The 17,522-nt window shown below is 43.4% G+C and overlaps 1 protein-coding gene across 1 annotated transcript in view; it reads left to right on the forward strand.

Moving 5' to 3' along the window:
• The window catches only part of Ccdc170 (coiled-coil domain containing 170), an 84,340-nt gene that overhangs the window by 489 nt on the left and 66,329 nt on the right, over positions 1-17,522 (forward strand). The gene's annotated exons all lie outside the window — the stretch shown is intronic.

Raw genomic sequence — 17,522 nt, forward strand, 5'->3', positions numbered from 1 at the left:
ATTTCCTCGTTACTCCTAGGATCTACTAGGCATTGGGGACCTTAAGAGGTGTCACACTCCCAAACAGGAAAGGGAAACTTCTGAACCTGCCTGGGGTCCTCCTCCTCGGAAATTGTGTGTGTGTGTGTGTGTGTGTGTGTGTGTGTGTGTGTGTGTGCGCGCGGCGCGCGCGCGCGCGCGCGCGCACTTCTTTCAGAATAAATCTCTAACCTAGGAGGTGTCCTCAGGACACACCCACCATGTACATACTCTGGGCAAAATTGGATGGATTAAAAACATGGGTTGGAGCTGGGCGGTGGTGGCGCACGCCTTTAATCCCAGCACTCGGGAGTCAGAGGAAGGTAGATCTCTTGAGTGTTCGAGGCCAGCCTGGTCTACAGAGTGAGCTCCAGGACAGGCACCAAAACTACACAGAGAAACCTTCTCTCGGAAAAAGAAAAAACCCCAAAAACCCATAGGTTGGATTCTCTAACATGATATCAGAATTCAGTTATTTAGCACACTCGACTGTCACCCCACTTCTAGGTTTCTCTGATCCCCACACATATTGTAGGGAACCAATATCATGCGTGATATGCAAATATATCTAATTTTTCTTCTGACAATATCATATTTGGTGTTACATTTTTTTTTTTTTTTTTTTTTTTTTTTTTTTTTTTTTTTTTTTTTTTTTTTTTTTTTTTTTTCTGACAATTTTATTTTGTGTTACATTTTATCTTAATGTAGTGTCTGTTCTCTGAATTAAGATGGTTGAATCATATATAAGTTATGTAATACATTTGTTATTAATATATTTTTAGCGAGCCCATTCAAAGTAAATTACAGGTCCTACCTCTAAATATGTTCTTGTAAGAATAAGGGAAATTCACCAAAGTGCAGTGGTCAAATTCAGAATGGTTAGCATTATTATAATCATATCGTCTAATGTATATTATTTGCTAAATTTTGGCAATTATCCCAAATATAAAATATTTTACTCCACCCACCCACACACACACGCATTGTGTTTAGTGTCTTTAAATTTGAACCAGCTCCTCAGCTTTTTGCAACTGTGACTCCCCATGAGCTGATGATTGGTAGGAGACTACATAGGAGATATTGTGTCTTGGTACATTACTTCAGGAACTGTGAAATATCAGCATGACCATTATTGTTGATGTTCCCAATAACGGGGACTATGTCTGCTGGATGCTTCCACCATAAAATTCCCCTCAGTGATAAGTAAATGATTATCGGGGCTGGGAAGATGGCTCAGTGGTTAGATCATGTGCTGACCTTACATTGATATGGTGGCTCAAACCAGCTGTTCCTCTAGTTCCATTGGACCCACCACCCTCCTCTGACCTCCTGTGGGCTCCAGGCTTGTACATGGGCACCTACACATACACTTGGCAACACATTCATACATGTAAAAGCACTTGTTTAATCATCATAATCATCATAATTGTGTAATTATCTTTTAGGATAAGCTCCTACCTACTATAAAGGAGAATTTTTGCTACACTCGATATTGGAGCTGGCTTGGAAGAAATAGACTTTATTGAGAAGGGTGGAAAGAGAAAAGCCAGCATTTATTACCATTAGAGTTTGAATTTATAAAATAGTTCATCTGAGATGATCTTAGGTAGATAATGAAAACGTTTCAAATTATATAGTTGGGTTGCTCAGTTGACAAAAGACGAAACTAAGACTTAACTGTCTTCTGCAAGTTTTATGCATGTCCTGCTGTGCTGCGCTGGAAAATGGATTAAAATGCAAAGCATGGACAGGAGGTCCCTTTCTGATAGCAGAGATATCCAAGGGACTGAGACACCAGGCTTGGAATAAAAGCAGGGCTCAAGCAATCTGGATTATTCTACTCCTCCAGAATATTTTGGTTAAAAATTCTTTAGGACTTTAGAACTTGAATGTTCTCACCAGGAAGAAGATGCATTAATGTTACCCTTTTTGCTATGATACAATACCATGACCAAAAATGGCTTATGGAAGAAGGAGTTTATTTGGACTTTTGGTTCCAGAGGGAGAGTCCATGCACGCCCTCTGCATGGCAGCAGGCAGCTGGAGCTAGGAGCTGAGAGACCACACCTTCAAACACACTCAGAAAGTAGAAAGAGCAAACTGGAAGTGAATTCTCAAAGCCTGCCCAGTGACATGCTTCTTCCAGCAAAGCTCCATTCCCTAAAGGTTCCATAGCCTCTCCCAAACAGTGCCATTAACAGGGGACCAAGTGTTCAGATATGGAAGCCTTTGGGGGGGCATTTCTCATCTAAATCACTAGAGAGAGAGAGAGAGAGAGAGAGAGAGAGAGAGAGAGAGAGAGAGAGAGAGAGAGAGAGAGAGAGAACTCATAATACCATGTAGTGTCTTGGGGATTTCATAGTCAATGTGTGAAGGGCACTTAACAGATTGTCTGCTATGATACTAATTAAAGTTAGCCATTAGTGTGCTTCCTGCTATAACCATCACTGGTATTTCAACCAGTACCTCTGCCGCCACCTCAACAATCGGTTTCTTGAGGATTCAAGAGTGAGACTGAAGCTAGAAAAATAAACGAGTTCTTGCCTTTCCTGGAGAGTTAGTTTGTGGTCAAGGGAACTGGAACCACGACAGGGATATTCCTTCTCTGATGTCACATGAGAGTTTATGCCAAGATTTTCCTCAGTTGAATTTACTGAAATCAAATCACCCACCAGAAGAGCTTTCTGAGGCTAGAAAATGTGAGAGCTGTGGGCGGTGTTAGAACTGACCAGAGCTTCTCAGGCAGGGAGGAGGGGGCCGTGCGTTGGAGAATTCATGAATAGTGTGGTAGAACTGGGAAGTCCTCGTGCACTTGAGACAGTAGCGAGGTGTGAAAGCGCCACCCAAGGATGGGGCAGTCGTCAACAATCGGCAAAAGCTATAAAGCGGGAATTTTCTGAAAAGTGTTTTGATTTCTTGTCAGGGCCATGAACTAATGATAGCGTGCAGGCTATTTTCCAATATTGCTGTTTTTACTCATTTAGAGGTTCTGAATGAAAGTTATGACTCCAGTGTGAGCTACTATTGGGAAATGGAGCAAGTCTCTTTCCTCTGGGTATCACAGGGGCTGGAGAGATGGCTCAGTGGTTAAGAGCAGCTGGTTATTGGTACAGAGGACCCAGGCACATAAGGAACCAAACAACTGAATATGTTAAGGCAAAAAGGCATCACTCAAGGTGATGGTAAAAATTGATATGCTAAGATGATAAAGATTTCATTCACTGAGAAATTGTAATAGTTCTAAGTGTGTATGTAGCAAGTAGTATGGCCTCAAATACCAGAAGAAAACCTGGTAGGTCTGTTAGGATGAACAGACGAATCCACACGAGGTAGCACGTGTCCTTCCTTTTGAAATTAAACATTATTGTGTGCATGTGTGTGAGTGTGTGCGTATGTGTGTGTAAGTGTGTGAGAGAGTGTGTGTGTGAGAGTATGAATGTGTGTGTGAGTGTGTGTGTATCTGTGTGTATGTGTGAGAGAGTATGACTGTGTGAGTGTGTGAGAGAGACTGCGTGCGTGCGTGCGTGCGTGCGTGCGTGCGTGCGTGTGTGTGTGTGTGTGTGTGTGTGTGTGTGTGTAAGCCAGAGGATTACTTGTCAGAACCAGCTCTCCTCACTATGGGTGTCTGAGTGACTGGAATCAGGCTTCACAGTTAGTACCTTAGCTCCCTGAGTCATCTCCTTGGCCCTAGAACACTTGCAGCATACCTCAGTTAGGGTCAGGTGGATCAACCAGTCACGAGTTTGGTAGGGGAGGCGTTAAAAGGCTAAGATTCAGATGTCGTTAAGTTATTGTGAGAATAAACATGTGTAAAATAGTGGAAGGCTGGAAGAGGAGTTGGAGAGGAGGGAAAAGGAGGTGGATTTGATGAAAATACTTTATGCACGTATATAAAGTTCTCAATAAACAGACAAACACCAAGCCCTGAACAATAATTTGAGCCTTTGAGTATCTTCACTCGTGTGGGTTGCTGTCGATCTTGACAGCTGCTCCTTCCTAATCTGTATTATTTCTTCACTTTAAAGTTTTATTGCTCTGTTGCAATCCCTATGAGATAAAGTTATCAAGATGTTTTTCTCCCCTGTGCCGAAAGTGGTGTGTGTGTGTGTGTGTGTGTGTGTGTGTGTGTGTGTGAGACTCCTTAGATCATGAAATAATTAGACCTAAGCCTAGAAGTACTTTATTGATGTGTGTGTGTGTGTGTGTGTGTGTGTGTGTGTGTGACTCCTTAGATCATGAAATAATTAGACCTAAGCCTAGAAGTACTTTATTGGTAGGGACTGAATGAAATGAGAGCTTTATACTATTATGAACGAAGGAAAACTATCAAATCATTTGAGAAAGTTAGATAACCCAGCTTCAAAGGAATTTGGCAAAATCCTGGCCAGTACCCTTCCAAAGTGTTGAGGCAGCGAGGGAAGGCTGAGGGGATCTGAAAACCAAAGGTAATATGGGAGCCTGCATTGGCTGCTGGTCTGGAAAGGGCTCTTACTGCAAAGACTGTGAGACCGGAACAAGGCCTGTAGAGCAGTCATACTATAACACTCTAAGCTCTTAGTGTTGATAAATGTGCACAAGCTGTTTCAGGGGAGGCTGGGGGAAGATGTCTTTGATCAGAAAGTCTTTGTTCCGGTTTTGCATCATTTCCAGAATCCTAAGTCATTTCAGAGTAAAATACCTAAGAGGTAAATGAATAATGATGACAGGCTTGCTCATTTACACTTTGACTTGGAGATTTTTATTATACCGTTCATCTGCTCCTGGCTCCTACTCGCCGGCCACCTGGCTTCAGAATGCTGGGGGAGATAGCACCTTCTGGCTTCAGAATGCAGGGGGAGATAGAACCTTCAAAGAATGGGCAGGACTTTTTGAACACCAAAGAGAGAATCACTTTTTTTCATAATATCCTTTAAAGTTATTGTCTTTACTTAGTGTCAGCAAATAGAATGTGGAGGCATTTTCGAACAATAGTGGATGCTTCTTGGTTTGAGTTAAATTGATGCATTTATAAGGACTTACTCCCCCCGCCCCATGTTCAAGGACTAATTTTTTAAAAACTGTATGAGGGAGCCACACTGAGTACACGAGGAATTTTTTTTATGCCATGTTCTTTTGCTCAAGGTTTCCTTCTTTCTTTGTTTTACTTCTAGTTTATCTTCTCCTTTGAAACTGGTGTGTTGCGGCTTTGATCTCAGGGTAGGGAAGTTCAAAGGCATTGCTGGAGTGGACCAGGATACTTCACTCTTTGAATTCCTGATATGCCAGCCCAACGGGCTACAGTCTCGGTATCAAGTTGTATATTGCTTGAATAACTAAAGGTTGTTTATAAAATTATCAAATGGAATAAATAAATATCTCTTTAGGTCAGTAGGAGGGTATTAATTCATAAAATAAATACCTGCTTTATAGTTCTGAGTAACCGAAATGATTTTCTTCTCATTGAATTTCCTTTATATTTTTCTTCTCAAACCTTCCCCATGGATATTCATTTTCAGAAATGTGGCTTTTGGCAGAGGAAGGTCAACATGTTGTAACCTCAGCATCAGTGCCAGAGGCAAGAGTTTTAAGGAACAAGGGCGATTAGGATGTTTCTATAAATCTCTTGGATTTGGGGTCAAAGAGACAGATAGTAGGATTTCTGATTGGAGGTCCTGATGTTGAAACCTAAATGTTTGGATTAGCAAAAGTGAGAACTTGGGAGGAAATGGGAACCACAAGGGTTCTGCTAGTGAGTTGTTGTTATAGCCAGTCACAGGGCAACAGTCTCAGGATGCTGTTGTTACACACCAAAGGCACAGGAGTCCCTTCCTGCAGCCACCGTGGGGCCTGCCTGAAAGTCCGCTCTCACAGAAGTTGTGTGTGAGTGAGAGAAAAGGGTTTATTAAAAATGAAGCAATGAGCCGGGCGGTGGTGGCACACGCCTTTAATCCCAGCACTCAGGAGGCAGAGCCAGGCGGATCTCTGTGAGTTCGAGGCCAGCCTGTGCTACCAAGTGAGTTTCAGGAAGGCGCAAAGCTACACAGAGAAACCCTGTCTCGAAAAACCAAAAAAAAAAAAAAAAAAAAAAAGAAGCAATGGAGAACAGCATTTGAGAGAGTGACAAAGGCTTTGAGAAGAAAACCAGACAGGGTCATGAGCTGAGATTTGTAGGGTACAGGGCAAAACCCACTTGGCTAGGGTAAGGAGGGGTGATTCCAAGGAGACGGGTGGCAATGGCTGAGTCCGGGGTAACCTGGAAGGAGCGTGCCCTAGAAATAGCAGGCCTGTTGATGGGAAAGAGATAGATGTATGTGGTGATATTTTGTCTGTGTCCCCCAATAAAGCTAATCTGAGGGTCAGAGGAAAAAGCCAGCCACTATAGTAAACATAGAGGTCAGGCAATGGTAGCACACGCCTTTAATCCTATCTCTCAGAAGGCAGAGATCCTCTGTGAGTTCAAGGCCACACTGGGAACAGAGCCAGGCATGGTGGTACATACCTTTAATTCCAGCACTAACCATAATGGTCTGGAGGTCTGTACAGACAGACAGGGAGTGACAGAGCTGGCAGGAAGAGGAAGTGATGTAGCTTGGTGGAGAGAAGAAATGAGATGGCAGAACAGAAAGGCATATAGGCGTGGGTATACAGGAAGTAGGTCTTTTTGGTTGAGGATCTCCAAGTGGTGAGAATGTGGCTGGCTTCTGTTTGCTTTTCTGATCTCCCAGTTTTAACCCCAATATCTGGCTCTGGTTTGTTTTTTTTTTTTTTTAATTAGTAAGACCGTTTAGCAATTCGTCCTATAGATGTATTTATTCAAGAGTAGTTTGAGCCAGACATTCTGAATTTCCAGCCAGAAATCCAAGAATTTGGGATGCTGAAGCAGGAGGATTGCTATGATTTGAGGCCAGCTTGGTCTTCTTGGTGAGACTTTGTCTTTAAAACAACAACAACAACACCCACAAAAAATCCTGCAAACAAAAACAAACAGCAGTAGATTGTTTTCAGAAGTGTGGCTTTTGGCACAGGAAAGTTAACATATTGTAACCTCAGCATCAATGCCAAGGGCGTAAGTTGTTGATTAACAACAGCAAAAACAAAAGTTGTTTGTTGACTGATGTTTCTCAGTTTGTGCATGTGCAATGTCTCCATGACTGACAGTTCCATGGAGGCGCACGAGTAGTCCATGACAGTTTATTCCATTACTGAGGATATGAAAGACAAGCACAGGCTGAGGCACGGCTACTTGACAGCCACATGCCATGCGTTCACTGTTACTCTGAGAGAACATTACTGGGATAATTGGTGAATAATTCTGCAGCCTTGTTAAACGTCTTGAATTTGACGTTACGTGGAGAGGAATGTTTTTGTTCTTGGAAAATATGTGTCGAAGGACTTGGAGGTAACGGGCCATTGTGTGTGCAAATTGCTCAGAAGTGATTCAGCCATCAGAATCGTCATTCACACACGAAGAGGTGAGTCAAAGGTCGCCAAATGTTCTCAGAATTGTTGACTGAGTCTAAACGAGTCTTGAGTTCATTGGATCCTTCTTGGAAGTTTTCTTCATCGTGAAGCAAGAAAACAAAAACAACAACAACAAAAAAATCCCGCCAGCACATGCCAGTCAGCAAAGGAGGTTACAGAGTAGAAAGTACTGTTTCTGGCAATTGAGTTTATAGTTTAGTTAAGTGACAAGTAATGAGCAATAAGTGATGTGTGCACAAGGGAGATGCCATGCATGGCGAGTGTCAACACACTCATTCATGGAGGAATCCAGAGGGGTAGACACGAGGAAGCACACACATGTGGGCGTTTGTAGACTAGAGTGTGGGGTGTGCGTGAAGGGAAGCCTCGAGATGAATGACTCCTGTCTTTGTCGTGTGAGAACACGGGATAGGGCCCTACGAGCTAGGGAGAGTGCTCTCACTGAGAAAACCTTGATTTCAGCCTTGCCAGCCTTCTGAACTGGGGACGAGAAGTGTTTTTGGTTTAAGTTGTCCAGGCTCTGGTATTTTGTTATAGTAAGTCTGAGTTGACTGACAGACAGCCTTTGCTGAAGTTAGAATCCTTATTCATGTACTTGGGTCTTACACCCAGCAGATCTGATTCAGGGCAAAGACCTTTGGCAACATTCTGGGCAGTATCTTTAACTGCAGAATCATTCCTCATATGAGGGCTTCTCATAGACTTTGACCACTGTAGCGGTAACGCCCACATTACCGATACCCGTTCACCATGTCTGAGCGAAGGGCTGCGGATTAAAAAATAGAGACAAAAGACAGCGGGTCATCCGTACGATTGGATGTCGAATGCCGTTTATTGAAAGAGGGAAGAAACCTTAAATACGTACAGGCTTACAGCACAAATGGAGGAACCCCCGGAGGGCAGAAGTTCGCTGTCAATGGTCCACATTCCAGACTCAATGTTCTACATTCTAGCATCTAAGTAGTTAACGCCCAAAATGCAGGATACACAACAAGGAACTTCCCTTAAGCATTCAGAAGGGTGGATACCGGCAGGGAATCTGAATAGGGAGGACATCTGATCAAGGTCAAGCAAGCAAGGCTGCAGCCACTCCCAGTCGGGGGCCAGGGCCCATGGCGCCCACAGTTCCCCCTTTTATTAAATGAGCTTCTGACTTAGGTTGCGTGGGACCAGCAGACCACCTTACCCGTCATAGAGACACTTGCCCAGGCCACACAAGTGCTCTGTCTTAGGTTGGTGGCAGCCCCCCAAGCATTACCCGTCTCTGAATACTCATTAGCATACAGACTCAACCATGTGAGCTGTAGAGTGACTGCTGCCAAAGATCTCAAAGTGGCACTGGGCTTGCAATCTGTGCGACACAGAAAAGACCAACAGAAGTCCGAACCCACCCATAGCCAGGAGGCTAAAGGCAATTGAACCATTCCCTTCTTAAACGAGCCTTACTGTAAATAGGAGTCCTTGTAAGGTGGTATCCCATAAGCAAATGGAACTTGAGTTTTAATAATTTACAACTTACAAAGCCAATTATAATGTATAAAAGTGGAATTAAAGTTATCATGCCCAATAAGAAGAAAGATTAACTAACCGTGGTAGCTAATTTTGCTGCCAGGGTCTCCATTGTGCTAGCTGTAGTAACCAATTATGAAATAGCAATCCAGAAACAATACAGCAGTGGCCACCACTGCTATAACAGCAACAACGGCAACAGCGATGTCAGAGTCTCTTCTGGATCGTGTGAGCATCATCTGTGTCTAGCTGCCACGGTCCACTGGCATGGACACGGCTCCAGGAACACGAACCACCAGGGCCCATTTTTCTTGATCCCAGCACTACTTAGGCTGGCAGGTCTGCAAGAGAACAACTGAGAAACAAAGAAAACAGAAAACAAAAACAGCAAACAAGGAGCAGAACTAATGGCCTCAATAATGGCTACATTCAGGCTCACAAATTTTGAGGTATCTTCAAAAAGGGCTAGATGAATTTCAGGAGGCAAATAAATGTTACACAGAGCCATTCCTGAAAAGTAGGTACTACACCAGCTTGAGGGGGGTTGCAAAATGCGAAAAAGGCTTAGCTGGCATGCTACTGTTTACAACTGAAGTTCATTGACCTTCAGAGTTATCCTTAATCTCCAAGGTGTGGTACATTCTCAATGTTTTTTGAAAAAAGGTTACCATACATTACCTTCTGAGGAATCCAACCACATGGCTACAGTTCCTAGGCTTAGAATAATGTTTGCCAAGGCTGGCTGTATTGGGCTCTCAATCCCCATTGGCATCAGAAGGGAGAGTTTTTTACGAAGGCCCAATAGGTCTCTGTCATGTTGGGATTCAGCAGCAGCCACAGGGTGCACACAGCGTTCAGGAACCCAAAGAGGAACTTCATTGTCCTGTGGAAAGACACAAACAGATCCCCGGGCCCACACCGACACGGGATCGCGTCCCCTCCAAGTGCCAGTAGAAAGATCTTTCCATTGCACCAGAGGATGATTTGCAACAGGAGCCCTCCAGTGCTTATCTGCAGCAGATACTCCAGCAGAATCCACCGATAAAAAATTTAAAATATATAAAACAAGGGAAAGAATAGAATGTGGAGAGGAAAGATGAGCCCCTAACTCCCCCTTTTTTACTTTAGCAATATAAGTTTTTAAGGTACGATGGCAGCGTTCTACTATAGCCTGCCCTTGATGATTATAAGGAATACCAGTCTTATTGACAATAGAAAAATCTTGGCAGAATTTTGAAAATCCCGTACTACTGTAGGCGGGACCATTATTAGTCTTTATGTATTTTGGCACTCCCATGTAAGCAAAAGCATGAAAACAATGATTCTTTACACAAATACAATAAGGGAGAATTAAGATCTATATACTGTACGTGAGCCTGTTTCAGGGTCTCTTGTATACGTTGTAGGGCTATACGTCCTTCAGCTGTTAATTTACGGGGAGATGAAGGGTCAGGGTCGCCCTTTAAGACATCATACAAGGGGCGAAGCTGACCTGTTGGAATTTTTAAAGTGGGCCGAAGCCATTGAATATCTCCCAGAAAGGTTTGGAAATCATTAAGTGTGCGTAGCTGATGCATATGCAGAGTAATCTTTTGTGGGCGTATGCCCGTGCGTAACAATTCATGACCTAAATAATGATAGGGAAAAGATACCTGTACCTTTTCTGGGGCTATCTGTAAATTAGCCAAGCTAAGAACCTCTTGTAAATAAGAAAAGGCATCAAAAACAAGTTTTTTATCTTTAGCAGCCATTAATATATCATCCATATAGTGAATTATATAAACACCTGGAAAAGCTTTTCGAACTGGAGCTAGGGCCAAAGACACATAAATTTGACATATAGTAGGGCTATTAGCCATTCCTTGAGGCAATACCACCCACTGATATCTCTGATAAGGTTCCTTAAGATTTTCTGAAGGAAACACTGAAAGCAAAGCGAGGACTGTCCTCGGGATGCAAAGAATGGTGAAGAAACAGTCCCTCAAGTCAACCACAATTAAATGCCAATGCTTAGGAATTGCCACAGGGCAGGCAAGCCAGGCTGTGTTGCTCCCATGAGAAGCATGGTTTTATTTACAGCTCTAAGATCCTGTAACAGCCTCCATTTTCCTGATTTCTTTTTAATGACAAATATAGGTGAGTTCCAAGGTGAAGTGGAAGGAATGATATGTCCAGCATCTAACTGCTCCTTAACCAATGCATACGCAGCCTCCAATTTTTCCTTAGCAAGGGGCCACTGCTCCACCCATACAGGGTCATCACTCTTTCAAGTGATTTTTATCGGTTGTATTATTGAAGGCTGCTGTGCAGTGACCTCTATGGAAAAGACCCTAATCCTCTAGTATCCCCAGGACCCCTAGTGACACAGTTTTTGTCTGCTGCAGGGAGCGGGTCTCCTTGCAACATTTTCCCTAAGCCTTTGTCCGGGCAGTAGCCCTGACTCTTTAGCATCTGTTGTACAGGCTGTGTAGTAAGCACAGCTCCAATACCATCTAACACATCCCGTCCCCACAAGTTCACTGGAATGTCAGGTGGCACAAAGGGTTGAAAAGTTCCTGCATGACCTTCCTCATCCTTCCAATTTAAAAGTAGCCTGTTCTGTAATGGCGTCTGAGCTGTGCCAATACCTTGTAGGTTAGAGGTAGAATTTTTAAGGGGCCAATTGGGATCTCAGGATTCTTGTGAAATTATAGATATATCCAGCACCAGAATCCAATAAACTTTCAATCTCAATCCTATATAATTTTACTTTTAATTTAGGCTGTTTATCATTGATAACTGTTTGTCAAAACACCTTTTTTTTCCCTGTACTTCCAAAGCCTCCAGTTTTATATATCAGCACCATTTTGAATTTAAAATATGAAAGCAATAATAATTGAGAAACTCTATCACCAGCTTCTGTTTTTATGGTCTTTTTTACATATGTCAATTACAAAAGCATTAAATACAATCTCTATAGGATTTGAAGAGGTAAACTTTAGGTAATATTCTTGAGTATTTTTATAAAATCTTTAAAAGAGAATCCTTTCTTATAAATTTCAAGTAACACATTAATGCAAATAAACCAATTATTAACAATGTGGACCAAACAATTTACCTGTATTTTATTTACTGGAAAAATAATTTTGTAACCTCTTTATCAGGAAGAGATTATCATTTATGGGTTTATCTTAGCAACATTATTTAATAGGCTAATAACCCAATCTATTTTAGGTATTATATTTTATAGAATTAAACCAAGAATTTCTAGAAAGCAACTTAAATTGCAGAGCCAAATTTTCAGTAATGATCAACAGACAAGAGCATACCAAATATATATAGTTTAAAATTATGAATTTTGTTTCTTTAGTTTATCTACCATGAAAATCAAACATTTATCCAAACATTTATTAAGACAATCAAAAGAACAGAACATCCTTTATTCAAACAGCATTGACTTAGCATTCAATGTCCTGACCGAAACCATTTTTCACCAGAAGTTAGGCCCGTTTAAACTTTTAGTGCTAGTCCCTTCCCGGCCTCTGCTCGCTTGGTGAGAGCTGAGGCTGCAGCTTAGCTTTGCTTTGCCCACTGTTTGGGCTCTATTGCCAGCGCCTGCCTGGGCCGCACTCCATCACGGCTCTGCCTCCCACCGGCGTGTACCTGTCCGCCCGCTGCTCCGGGCTATCTCCTGCACGCCTTTGTCTGCCACAGCCACTGGGCGCGCCCCGCACACACAAACTCACATTTAAATTTTCTACTCCCATGAAGGGACTACCTAACAATGAGTTATTCCCACCATAAGGGAAAACAGAAAAACATTTCCCACAAAGGGATCCTAAATATTGAATTATTCCCACACTGAGGGAAAAATAAAAAACATTTGAACCCAAATTAAGCAAACAGACAGCAAAACTTTAAGCTCTGGGCTCACTTGCTGTTCAGCCAGCAGCAATGAGGCCTACCTGCCGATTTTTTGTAATTCAGATGCTGCAGCTCTGTACTGGCAGGACGAAAAAACTCAAGAGTTTTCAGCTCTCCTGAAAACTCTACAGTTGGAAAAAGTCTTTACATTTTCCATTACCACGGGAAGAGGCTTCTCTCTTTCCTTCATCCTTCCTCTACAAGACCCAAATCTTTAGGCCTAGTTTTAAAAATTTTTTCTCTTTTTACCGGGAAAATTCTTTTTTCTTGATTAAAATTTTTTCTCTTTTTTTCTTACGGGAAATTTCCTTTCCTTCCCTCTTCTCTATTGGGAAGATTTCCTTTTTCATTTAAAATCTTTAGCTGTCTTGCTCTTAATAATAGTGCCTTGCCGCCTCAACAGTCCAATTAATTGTTCCTCGAGGAGTGACTGTGAGCTAGCGGCCCCCATTCCAATCCACTCTTACCTTAAAATGCCGGCCGGCCTTCCAAGAGTGTCCGTCAGCTGGTCCTCCTTACTCAGACCTCGGTAGGAACCTCCATTTGTAGCGGTAACGCCCACATTACCGATACCCGTTCACCATGTCTGAGCGAAGGGCTGCGGATTAAAAAATAGAGACAAAAGACAGCGGGTCATCCGTACGATTGGATGTCGAATGCCGTTTATTGAAAGAGGGAAGAAACCTTAAATACGTACAGGCTTACAGCACAAATGGAGGAACCCCCGGAGGGCAGAAGTTCGCTGTCAATGGTCCACATTCCAGACTCAATGTTCTACATTCTAGCATCTAAGTAGTTAACGCCCAAAATGCAGGATACACAACAAGGAACTTCCCTTAAGCATTCAGAAGGGTGGATACCGGCAGGGAATCTGAATAGGGAGGACATCTGATCAAGGTCAAGCAAGCAAGGCTGCAGCCACTCCCAGTCGGGGGCCAGGGCCCATGGCGCCCACAGACCACAAAATGTTAAATTGGGTCTTGGAGAAGTTCTTTTCTTTTTTTTAATGTTTTCTACTTTTATTTTATGTGCATTGGTGTTTTGCCATGAGTGGCAATGGAACTGGACCTACAGAGAGTTGTGAGCCGCCAAGTGGGTGCTGGGAATTGAACCCGGGTTCTCTGAAAGAGCAGTCAGTGCTCTTAACCACTGAGCCATCGCTCCAGCCCCCTAGAACTTCTTTTCTTAGAGGACTAGATTCTTGGTGCTCGGCCTTGCAGGACTGCAGGCAATGGCCGCTCTGACCCTTTTGGTTCACCTGAGTTTTCTTCAGGTGGTCAGCAGATGATGGCAAAGTCTGTGACGAGGGCTAAAGTCCAGGGCGGACAAACGCATGAGTGTGCACTTCAGAGATGATGTCGTTTAGGTGAGGAAAATGAAGCTTTTGGTCACGACTCCATTTATTATCAGGAGACATTAACTGAAGTGGAACTATACCTCTTTCCCTGTGCAAGGAAACCCGCCCCATTATTTTCTCTGTCTCCCTTACACTAATTTCTGATGGTGAAAATGATCATGAATATGTTGTCATGGGGCTGAAGATTAGGAACCCTCTTCATGACCTTGTGACCCCCAAGTCTTTCTTCTTGGCCCCCATGGACATCAGTGTTGGCTGGGTTCTTGGCTCTGCCCTGGCTTCTGAGGGTTCAGGCAGCGACCTGGTCCCACTCCCATTCAGAGGTCCTTTGAGTCTCACCTACCTTATTCTTTTAGTTTTTCTTGGGAAAATGGAAAGCCACATACAGTTTCCACCTAGCTAGTTGTCAACAGGGCTTTCCGCTGCCTCCATGCCACTTAAATGGCAGTGTTCCCATTATTCAGTCATCATCCATTCAGACAGAGGCACCTAATACCTCCTGTGGAGAGAGAGCCAATTTAAATGCAAAGACAGTGCTAGATGCTGAAAACAGGCCCTGAAGTCAATTAATTTCCCTGTGACTTCTTTGAGTCCAGTTTGAGAACTATATTGGATAAAATACACACTTCTAAATCGGCCAGATCCAACCTGTACATTTCCGCACCTACAGAAAAAAGAGCTCATCTTTTAGACAGTAACTGGAAAGAGTTATGAATTAAAGTTAAAGCCCTTAACATTACATATAGGATGCAAGCCATCGTTATAATGGTCAGACTAGCAAATAGTAGTACTGGGGGTTAGGGACAAGTTCAATTTATGAAGAGATTATTTTAAACTTTTGACCAGACAGATATAGGATAGTAATACAACAATTGAGAATATGGGCTCAGGAGTCAAGCAGTCTTGGTTTGCATTTGGGTGGATCACTCACTCTTCATTCATTCATTCATCCCCCATACATTTGCTGGTGGCTAGTCACTGGAAAAAGCAGCAGTGAACAAAACTGACATTCTCTTGCTAATAGTCTCTCAGGGGAAATGGATGTTGTATAAATAGTCATTCAGGTAAATCATAGCCACAGTGGACATGACGCAGAGGATAAAGGTTGGTCCCACGTGAGGGAATAACACAAGAACTTACCTTATGTGGAAGGGTCAGAGGACGCTGATTTAGTGGCTAAAGAGCCACCTTGGTTGGAGGAGACTGAGCATGGGAGGGGGTGGTTAGAGTTGAGGGGGGGGAAAGGAGACAGATGGCTCCTTGTCTTCTTAGAGCCTTGTTTCCTTTTAACACATTGTGGACAACACCATCAGCATTACAAGGTGACTCCAGAATTAAATAATGCTGCATTGCATTTTGCTGAGTCCGGGCTCGGTTTCAGTATTTAACACTTGGTGTGTCCTTTGTGGAATCCCTGAGATGGTGTAGACAAAAAACCAGTGTGGGCCAGGGTTGGCTTCTCCAATGGGGTTTTGAGTACAGAAGGGTACAGCACATGACTTTGGGGAAGTTCAAGAAGAAAATATATTTTAAAAATACTATCTTCATTTATATTTTTGTGTATTTTGGTGATAAACCAGATATGCACAGTAGTACACTTTATATAAACATAGTCCTGGCAAGATACTAGCAAAATTATTTGTAGATCCCAAGGTAAAATAATGGGTTTAAGGATCAGATGAGCAGGTAGACTTGAAAACAGCCTCTACAGCACACTCCCTATGGGCTCCTTGGGCAAGACCAAGCTGCTCAGTCTTGTGACATTACTGTAAGGGCTGAATGCTGTAAAATTAGTATAATGACAGTTTATGTTTTCATGTATCCAGTCCTTGAGAAAGGATCACTAATTGTGCCCTTCAAGGAACAAATATTGAATACAGACATCTTTTTAAAGATGTGTATGCATTGCCGGGTGGTGGCGGCACACGCCTTTAATCCCAGCACTCGGGAGGCAGAGGCAGGCGGATCTCTGTGAGTTCGAGGCCAGCCTGGGCTACAGAGTGAGATCCAGGAAAGGCACAAAGCTGCACAGAGAAAACCTGTCTCGAAAAACAAAAACAAAAACAACAAAAAAAGATGTGTGTGTACGATGCTTGTGTGCATGTGTGCATGCGGGTGTGTAGATTTGCATATGTCATGGCATATGTGTGGAGGTCAGAGGTCAACCTTGGGTGTTTTGGTCTTCCTTTTATACTTTGAGTCAGGGTCAGTCTCTCTGTCATTTTATAGTTGTGCAAACCAGGCTTGATGGCTGTGGGGTTCTTTTTCCTGCCTCCCATTCTCCTGCGGGGATTACAGACACTCGCCACTGTATCCAGCTGTATGTGGGTTCTGCGGGTTTGAACTCAGTTCCACATGGTTGTGTAGCCATCGTTTTACCCACTGAGCGCTTTCCCTAGCCCTGGAAAATGACATTTTGAAAGGCCTTTAGAAATCATGAAAAGCTGGTGTCTAAATAGTGACCCTTCATCAGGGACTCCACGAGAACACGACCCACAGAATCAACTGCCTGGGACTCATGGGGAGCTCACAGAGATCGGAGAGCCTGTAGGAGTCTGACCTAGGTCCTCTGCATATACTTTATGGTTGAGTAGTTTGGTATTCTTGTGGGGTTCCTAACAGTGGGAGCAGGGACTGTCTCTGACTCTTTTGCCTACTTTTGGGACCCTTTCCCCCTGCTGGGTGTCTCATCTAGCCATGGTGGGATGGTATGTTCTTGGTCTTAATGTAGCTTTGTTATGCTGTGTTTGTTTGGTTGATGTCCTGAGAAGCCTCTTCTTTTCTGAAGGGGAGAATAGGAGGGTGGGATGGGGGAGGGGCGGATGGGGGAGGGGCGGATGGGGGAGGGGCTGATGGGGGAGGGCAGAGGAGGGATGGGGCGGAGAGGGAGAGACTTGGGGGAGGGGAGGGAGGGGAAACTTCAGTTGGGATGTACTTTATGAGAGAAGAATAAGAAAAATATATAGTGACCCTTCATGTGATGAATCTCAGTTTATTGGTGAAGTGTGAGTTGGTGTTGCTTTTATGTGAGATAAGCACCCAAATCCTTAAAATGTTTATTACACAGCCGTGTTAGCAGACATTGCTGAAGGTCAGAGGTCGAAGCCTCAGCAGGGCCTAGCAGCTTATCTCCCTCCCTCCAGCAAAGCCTCCTGCTCTCTACCCGCCCTTATCTGGAGAATGTCCCTGGGCCTGGAGGACTGACCCGGTCTGAAAGCTCTCTCTAAACCAGATGCCTGATTCATCTTTAGCTTGACCCTTGGCACAGATCCCT

This window comes from Peromyscus leucopus, chromosome 8a (genome assembly GCF_004664715.2).
Source record: "Peromyscus leucopus breed LL Stock chromosome 8a, UCI_PerLeu_2.1, whole genome shotgun sequence".
NCBI classification, from domain to species: domain Eukaryota; kingdom Metazoa; phylum Chordata; class Mammalia; order Rodentia; family Cricetidae; genus Peromyscus; species Peromyscus leucopus.